Genomic DNA, 8,947 nt, shown 5'->3' with positions numbered 1-8,947 from the left:
ACTCTTACAAAAGTATTCTATTAATAATGATTATGTGTCTTAACCCTCAATAAATTTTCCTAGGCAAGTTTCTCAAATATATAGACATTGATTTCGAGATTTGCTTACAATGAAAGATCTAATACAATCCCAATAAAACAAAAATACCATAAGAGTAATATAATATAATAAAATATGAAGTAAATATGGACTTTTGGTAACTCATCAGTAGAATCATGATCCAATCTGAAGTCCATAATCCAAGGGATTGCTTTGGGGTATTTCGATCCAAATCAATTACCAATATTTGAAATTTTCAAGCAAAGCGATCTTCCATAATAGGCTAGATATTCACCATGTAATCAACATAAAATATAAGGTTTACTAAATTGCCAACACCAAAATATGAAAACTGTCTCCACACAGATTTGGTGGGCAAGGGAGTGGGTACTCCCCTTGGTACCAAATTGCCAGTTTTATATTTTTCAACAAACACAAATATTATATTTTTTAATATTATTAACGTACATATTTATATTTAATTTTATTAGTAAAAAATTATATAATAAATTATTAATAGAACAAAAATGATTATTTTAATAAATTTATTTTATATTATAAATTTATTTTAATAATAAATGTTAACATTAATAATAATTTGATATTTTAAGTAATATTCTTAAAATTTTATTGAAAAAATATATTAATGTTTTAATAATAAATATATATTGCAATTTATAAACATTAAATATTTAATGTATAAAATATGAATATGAATGTTTTAATTATATAAACATGAATGTTTGTTTAAATCTAAGTTAATTCCATTTATTCCTTTCAGTTTTAATGTGTTACTATAAGCTTTCATGTTTGTATATATATAAAAGGTAATTTTAAAGTAAGTTTTAATTAGATATTAGTTATTATTAAGTCTATAAATAATATTATCTTATTATAAAATAATTTTCAATTGTTAAAGAAAAATACTTCTATAATAGTTTTATAACAAATAAAATTTATGTTGGGTTTGTTTCATTAGAAACAAATTTCAAAAAATAGTTTCAAAAAAAAAATTACATATTTTACAATTAATTATCTAAACATTAAAAAATATCTTTTTTTTTCATAATATCAATTTTCAAAAATTGTTCTAATGAAATCAAGACAAGGTCAGAATTTTAAAAAAAAATGTCTTCATGTTATGTATTTTTGATAGATTTAAATTTTTTTACAATAATTTAATCATTTCTAATTTTGTTTAAAATAATGTTTTTAATCTCAAAAGTAAACTTTTTTGGTTAATTCCATCAAATAATATAATTTACTATTTTTAAACATTTGATGGAATGACATATACACAATTTTTATATAATTAGATTTTTCTTTTTACATATTTTACCAAAATATATATTCCACATTATCACATATTTGAAAAAAAAACACATCAAATTATTTAAGAGCATTAACGGAAAAATTGAACTCATAATTTAAAATACACATTTTGGAAGATAACAAAAAAAAAAAACTAAAAACGATAAGTTATAGTAGAGAAAAAAAAAAGAATAGTAACTAATTAAAACAAAGGGGCAGACTACCATTAAAGTGAACATACAAAAACTAGGGAAGACACCATTCTTGGGTTTAGTTTGCCTTTTAGTTGACTCATCATCATCATCATCGTGAATCATGATGTTCGTGATTCTCATTGATTTCACCTACTACATATTTCATTACTTAATCTTAATCATATAAAACTCACCAATTTGATACCTTGTCAATGTCTCATGCTTGAAGCAATTACAACTAATAATCTAAAACTGTTAAAAAGATATGCACAAGGAAAGGCGCGATCTAATATTGAAAAAGCCTGCAACTCTAGTATAGTTTATCCCAAAATGAAAGAAAAGCTTGAAAGAAACAATATGAATAGGATTAGGGAGTGGGAATAACATGGTCGATCATCTTTTCAGGGTCATGAAGTGATGATGATGAACCATCTCCAGTAAAATTGCAGAAATAAGAAACAAAAATGGCGAACCAAATGATGAGTGGGGGTACAAACAGAATAAGACCAAAGGGTACCAACCAAAGCTGACTATTTGTTGGATGATATTCATATCCCCACCATCCCAACATCAGGGCTCCGCTCAAACTCACCAAAAACGACCATAAGCAAGCTATGCATGTATGCACAACCTTCTTCAATTCCTCACTCTTCCTCTCTAATCGTTCTTCTTCATCAGAACCCATACCAACCTACAACCAAAACCTTTCTCTCCTTCGGCCCTGAATTTCCACAAAACACAAAGTATTTTTAGTCATAATATATAAATAGTCTTAGCTAATAATTACTCGAGAACTGAAAAACCTGTGTTGGAAGGGGAAGAAGCTGTAGATACGTAAGATTCTCTGAGTTTGGATGATGCTCATCCAAGTAAGACTGAGTAAAGTCCCAATTAGGCGTGGGTTCTTTTATAAAAGTCACTATCTTTGACGATAGCAATAGGAAAATAAAAATGTGAGGAAGAAAATGATTGCGTTTCTGCTTTTATCAACTACCATTGATGCATGTATGAATCAAGGCGGAAAGATTCGTTTTGCAATTTTATAATGGTTTTCCTTGTCAATTTGACAGGTGCTTTGTTTTCTTGCAGAAACCATATTTGTATTGAAAGTTGAAACAGTTGAGCAAGAAATAAAAACTGATTTTATATGTTAGATTCTATCCATCTACCAAGGCATTGAAAATGAAGTTTCCTTGCAGGCTTGAACTCCAGCCAGATTTGGGCTAACATGACGAAATTAGTACTATTTTAGTAAGTGGGAGTTCACTTTTCCGATGGTTACGAGCAATATACCCAAGAAGACAAAGAAGACCTTTTGAGTGGGTATGGTTCATCTTTCCCAGAGTGTTGCCTGATATCTACATTTCTTTTTTCTTCTAAACTGAAAGTTGTTGGGTTGTAATCCTGAAAGGGGGGATAGAATGCAATGAATTTGTTGTGCGTTAATAATTTTGACACGGGGTTGCCTTTGCTTGCGTTGTGTGCATGTAAGGGAAATATAAATAAGACAACTAAAGAGTTCCCCAAGGTAACAATATTGGAGGAGTAGACAAATGAACGAAATTTATGTAACATAAATAAATAAAAAATAATTTTAAATTTCATGTATTAATAGTCATATATATTTAATGAGTCTGTCTTCACCCGCAGTGATTAAAGTTTTTATCATACACTCATTTGATACGGTTTTAAACGGTTAATTGAGTAAAATAATTTCGATTAATTCAAGTAGTTAAGTTTGAAACATGAAAAAGATACCATTGCAATGTTATTTTTCTTTGCTTAATTCAAAAAAAAAAAGCAAAAACAACAAATGACACAATAACAACACTAATTTAAAATCATCATAACAAATACTACATTAAAAGTAAGAAAGTTTGAGACTTAAGTAATGAAATTTCCAAAAAAAAAAAAAAGATTCGAAAAAGTCAAGAAGAATAGAAGAAGGTCTGGTGTCAAACAGCACCCATTGACCTGCCGTCAAAATTTTGTAGTTATTACAGTCTATTTCCACACTTAACGAGCTTGTTTTCTAGGCAATTTAGTATTTGTTATTATGTTTTCGGTATTTAGTAGTTAATATTAACACATTTTTTAGTGTTAATAACCTATTAGGCTGACACGGTCCTTAGGTAGGTTTAATTTGTGTATTTAAGAGTGCATGAGGCTTAATTTTAGGTCCAATTGACGTAGGAACTTGCGGCAAGTGTTGCACAAGCTTCTCGAGCCATGAAAGCACGACAAAAACTTCCAAAGCCATAAAATGACTGTTATGGCATGACATAAAAAGTCTATGGCGCGGCACGCACCCTGTGTTGAGCCATAGTAGCCTATGTTGAGCCATAGCCTGAACATATGAGTCACAAGAAATGATGACGTCAACAACCATATTTTGGCAGATTCTCGTAGATTTTTTTTCTTACTTGCGCCCAAAGTGTTGGGGGGGATATTAGGCATAAAGTGCACATATTTTAGCCAATAAATAAGAGACTTATGTACACAAATTGGGGATCAATCCATCCAAAAAACACAGTTTTCTCATTCAATTTTCTTTGTATTTTCTTTTTATGTTCATTTAGTTGAAACTTTTCTATTCAGATGTGAAGACACTTGCAAGCAGAGATTGCATCGGATCTGCACTTCAATATATATTCATGAGCATTCTCTTATCTCTTATCTTTTCTTCTTTTATATATATTTTGTTGATCTAACCAATCTGTCGTTGTATAAATATTAGAATAGATTTTTGCACTTCATTCATATCTTGCATGATTTGTTTATTGAACTAATTAATTCATCAAGTCGATTAATTGATAAAAGAATAAGGGTTCATAATAGAATTAGTTGGTACAAATTATGTGATCTTAAACCCTAGGCTTGACAACCTTAGGAAGTAATCAAAGGTGAATTGAGGTCGGAAGACAAGTTTGCCAAGTAAATCATAATTTATCTCGGTGGAGAAAGTGAGGTCATGAGATAAACGAGTATCTATCGATTAATTAATTAGTAAATGCTGGGAGGTAATACTAGTTAATTAATAATTCATATTAAAATCTGAATTCTGAAATTAGTTAATCTTCTATTTATTAATTAGGGATTTAATCGATCATAGGCTAGAGGCTCGCATTGTTGACACTAGGAATAGGAAATTTCATTAGGTTAATTTAGGTTAAGTAATTTAATTAGTTTAATTAACATTTTGGTTTGGATTTACACTACTAAATCGTGTTTCGATTAGATTAGTAATTATTTTTTGTAATTAATTTAATAATAGTTTCTCCAATTTGCAATCCCTTGGGTACGATCCTTAGGATACTTACTAGTGTTACATTATAAACTTTACTATATTACAAATTGACTTGTATGCTTGCGGATAACGCCAATTTAATATTATATATTTTTAGTGTGATATTTATACTATAAATGATAACATGTTTATAGGCGGTCAAGTCGTTGTCGTCGTTGCCGAGGATTGCAATGGTAAAATTTTTATTAGATTGAGGGTGGGTTTGGATGGGCGATGGGGTGTGGTGCATTGCATTTAGCTTACTTTTTGTCTCACGCTACAGTATCGCTATAATATCTATCTCATTGCCGCTGTTGTTTTTACACTAGCCGCAGGTAAACACACCACCCATCCAAACCCACCCTGATTACCATAAAATAATATTAATCAAAAGACAAACTAGCTAGATAGTGTTCTAAAATTTATTTTATTTTATTTTAGTGTGCAAAAAAAATTATTACGATTATTATTTTTTTACTTACCTTGTTTATTATCAAATTTAATCATGGATGTTGAGTTTTATAGATTTCTGTATGACCACCTCCAGACGTACTAACGTCCAGAGTGTGAATACTGCAGTGAAAGATATATCAATGAGGCATTATCCCCAAGTATATGGGTCCAATTGTAATATAGTTGCAACGGGGTAGGTGAGTACTCCGAGGATTGTACCCAAGGGAGGCTAGTACTTGATCAATTTTAACCTAAACACCGAAAGATCTAATTAGTACTTTGATTTAGTTATAGTACGATAGTAAAATAAAAGGGGATTTTTACAATAATAAAATAAAATAACATAAGAAAATAAAAGTTCAAGAGATCAAAATATAGAATAAATCAGATCTGATTATGGGTGATTAGCTTGCTTCAATAATCCATAGTAATTATCGTTTCATGTTTCTCGTCAATTAAATTGTCGCAACCCCAACAGAATCTTTTGATCTTCCACTCAAATAGCGAGTCAGCAAGGACTACTTATCTTTCGTGCTCACAATTCAAACCGATTTAAGGTTAAGGTGTTTATAGATAGGCCATACCAATTTTGGGCTAATTCCCACCTTGATGACTTCCTAGGGTTGTCATGCCTAGGGTTTAAGTTCTTCATTTCCCAAACAGTTGATCCATTAAGTAACCCTATAAAACAATTAACAGATCATACCTCACTAATCCCCCATAGAAGAATTAGTTTCTCATGGTTTTCATAAACAATATGAAATTGATGTAAAGAGAAAACATGATAAATGAATTAAAGTGTAGAGTTTAAGAAAATGTATGATTTGCATTAAAGGTGAAAATGAATCCACAGAGTTTGACTATCTCCACAAATTAAATCTCTCGAGATAAGACAAGAACAAACCGAAAATAAACCTAAAACCTAAGAAGAAATAAAACTAAACTGAAATTTAAAAGCAAAATTAGACTAGTAATTGGGTCATTTTCATGTGATAAATGAGTCTATTTATAGATCTCAAGTGCCCATGATTCTTAACCTTAGGTTAGTTGGCGTTCTCGAGTTTTAAGTTTGATTGTACGGACCTCAATTCCCCCTGGCTTGTGTTAATTGTCATCTAGAGTCGATGTCGCGACACACTAGAACCTGTGTCACGAAATAGCAATTAGTATACTCCTCTTAGGCTATGTTGCGACATCGAAGGCAATTTCATGATTTTCTCCATTCTGCTCCCTATGTTACGACGTTGATCATTCTGTGTTGGGACATAGCGACCATTGTCTGTTTATTTCACCTCCTAATGGTCTCTAGCACACTTACAAAGGTCATTAGCTTACCCTTACTAATTGTACAAAATTGTATATTTTGCTAACCAATTCATTAAAATATTACAGGTCGATCAAAGTTAGAATTTTTAGGCACTTAAAAGCACTCTGAAGAGAGAAAATTTGGGTAACTAGTATCAACGTTGCGACATGGACGTTCCGTGTCACAACATGGCGGATAGAAGCAAAGATTTACAAGGATAATATTGATGTTGCGACACCATTGTCTTGTCTTGCGACATGGCAGATAGTCTCCAAGATTTTCAAAACTACGGGGTGTGTTGAGACATCGAACGCCGGTGTTGTGACATGGGCAATTTGCTAGGGATGTTGCAACATGGAACCCCTGTGTCGTGACAGCATTGTAATTTTTTGTAGGACCAACCCGACCCAATCTCCCAACCTAAAGTTTTAACCTATAAAATACATAAATTTTAACTTTAAAAACAATAGTTTTAAGCATAAAAACACCCCATTAAACTAACATACCATAATTTTAACATCCTAACCCTTCTAAAACCTCTTTAAAGTCTCTAAATTCCAAACCCCCTTTTCACCAAAAACCTAGGTTTTGCATTCTTCATCTCTAAATCTAAGGTTAGATTAGGGGTAGCTGTCTACAATAGATCAAAGAGGAAGCGCATACGAGTCCAAGGAGGCCGAGGTTAAGTATTCTCAACTCTATTTTATTGTTCCATTGATTATTGTTCATCTATATTTCTACTAGAAACTTTGATAAAAGAATGCCTCCACGAAAAAGCAAAAGAACTTTGGTTCAATAAACACCGGACATTTCGGACCCAAACCACTTGCACAGTCTGAATATGAAAAAGTATTTTCTTGAATTGCAAGGGAGACCATTAATTTAAGAATGAGGGTTCAAACTCCCTATGGGCAATTGCAAAGAGATTTGGACTTTGGTACGATACTATTAGTGTGAGCAATTATGTGTCACTCCCACTGGAAACACAGTCATACCAGTAGTGCAGGAATTTTATGCATCTCTTAAGGATCAAATAATAAAAGGCAAGTCTAGTGGTATTGTGAGTGAGGTAACAATACGAGGGGAAGAAGTTTCAATATCCCCTGTTGATATTATCGAGTTTTATAACATCCTGTATTATGTAAAGATTTTATTAATATCATTGATTTGGAAAATTTTCAAAATTTTAACATAAAAGATGTTATAAAATACTTGACTCAGGGTAAGGATGATTGGAACTATAGGCGAAAGTGTCAATGAGCGAAAATGAGCAATTCATGAAGCCACAAAAGAGCATAATTGGAGACACGTTATATACATAATATGTTGAGCTTCAGCGAAAGTAAATTATCGAATGGAACCAAAGGAGGAAGGAAAAGATGGACGTACTAGTATTGCTAAAACAACGAGATTAGCCAACGGCTAGAAAAGAAGTCCGCGAAAGCATAAAAGCAAAGCTTAATGGAATGATTAGGTGGATGCAGGAAATAGGCCTAATACTCTAAGAATTTACAAGAATGCATGGGTTATGCACTCTGAATTACCCTCTAGATATGTTTAGCTCAACATCAACTTATCATATTGAGGGGACTACTTTTAAGGAAGAAGGTGTTGCTCAAGAGTACTGACCGCTTCCAGACGTATTAACATCTAGAATGTGAATATTGCTACAAAATATATGGAATTTGAGGTGGTGTCTGCAACTATATGGGTCAGGTTGTAATATATTTTGTTTACTACGAAACACTTCGCAAGTATTCCGAGGATCGTACCAGAGGGAGGCGAGTGCTAGATAAATTTTAACCTAAACACAAAAAGATCTAATTAATACTCTAATTAAGTTATACAAAGTTAAAATAAAGGGAATTTTTAGGGTTTTTATAATAATAAAAATAAAGGGAAGTTTTAGGGTTTTTATAATAATAAAAGAAAATAGCATAAAGAAATAAAATTCAAGAGATCAAAAGATAGAATAGATAAAATTTGATTATGGGTGATTAGCTCGCTTCAGTAATTCCTATCAACTGTCGCTTTAGGTTTCTCATCAATCATCTAGTCGCTATCCAGTAGGATCTTCTAATCTTCCACTCGAATAATGATTCAGAAAGGATTACTTATCTTCTGACCTTACAATCCGATTGGTTTGGGGTGAAGGTGTTCACGGATAGGCAATACCAATTTTGGGTTAGTTTCCACCTTGATGACTTTCTAGGGTTGTCAGACCTAGAGTCTGTTTTATTTCCTCTTTTCCCAAATAGTTGATCTATTAAATATCCCTACAAAATAGTTAACAGATCATACCTCCACTCTTTAATCCCTTATTAAGGGATTAGTTCCTCATGGTTTCCATAGACAATA

The 8,947-nt window shown here is 31.7% G+C and overlaps 1 long non-coding RNA gene across 1 annotated transcript; it reads right to left on the bottom strand.

Annotated features, from left to right (window-relative positions):
• Positions 1–1,709: 1,709 nt before the first annotated feature.
• On the bottom strand, positions 1,710–3,044 carry LOC107956488 (uncharacterized). The gene is made up of 2 exons (XR_001700122.2): positions 2,348–3,044; positions 1,710–2,265 (listed from the first exon to the last, which is right to left on the bottom strand). It is a non-coding gene; the product is annotated as an uncharacterized lncRNA (long non-coding RNA).
• Positions 3,045–8,947: the final 5,903 nt, after the last annotated feature.

This window comes from Gossypium hirsutum, chromosome A07, assembly GCF_007990345.1.
Source record: "Gossypium hirsutum isolate 1008001.06 chromosome A07, Gossypium_hirsutum_v2.1, whole genome shotgun sequence".
NCBI lineage: Eukaryota > Viridiplantae > Streptophyta > Magnoliopsida > Malvales > Malvaceae > Gossypium > Gossypium hirsutum.
Note: the sequence above shows the minus strand (reverse complement) of the source record. Positions and strands in the feature narration are given on the sequence as shown.